Here is a 256-nt window from a genome sequence, read left to right as displayed (position 1 = left end):
CAGAGGATGAGATGGCTGGATGGCATCACTGACTCGATGGATGTGAGTCTGAGTGAACTCCGGGAGTTGGTGATAGACAGGGAGGCCTGGCGTGCTGCGATTCATGGGGTCGCAAAGAGTTGGAAATGACTGAGTGACTGAACTGAACTGAACTGAAGAATACAAACTTTCAGTGAGTAATAAATTCATCATAAAGATCTAATGCATAGTATAATGAATATAGATAATAGTACTATAATTATATAGTGAGATAAGT

The sequence above is a fragment of the Bison bison genome, unplaced genomic scaffold, assembly GCF_000754665.1.
Source record: "Bison bison bison isolate TAMUID 2011002044 unplaced genomic scaffold, Bison_UMD1.0 scf7180017864464, whole genome shotgun sequence".
NCBI classification, from domain to species: domain Eukaryota; kingdom Metazoa; phylum Chordata; class Mammalia; order Artiodactyla; family Bovidae; genus Bison; species Bison bison.
The sequence above is the reverse complement of the archived record's forward strand: the minus strand, read 5'-3'. Positions refer to the sequence as shown.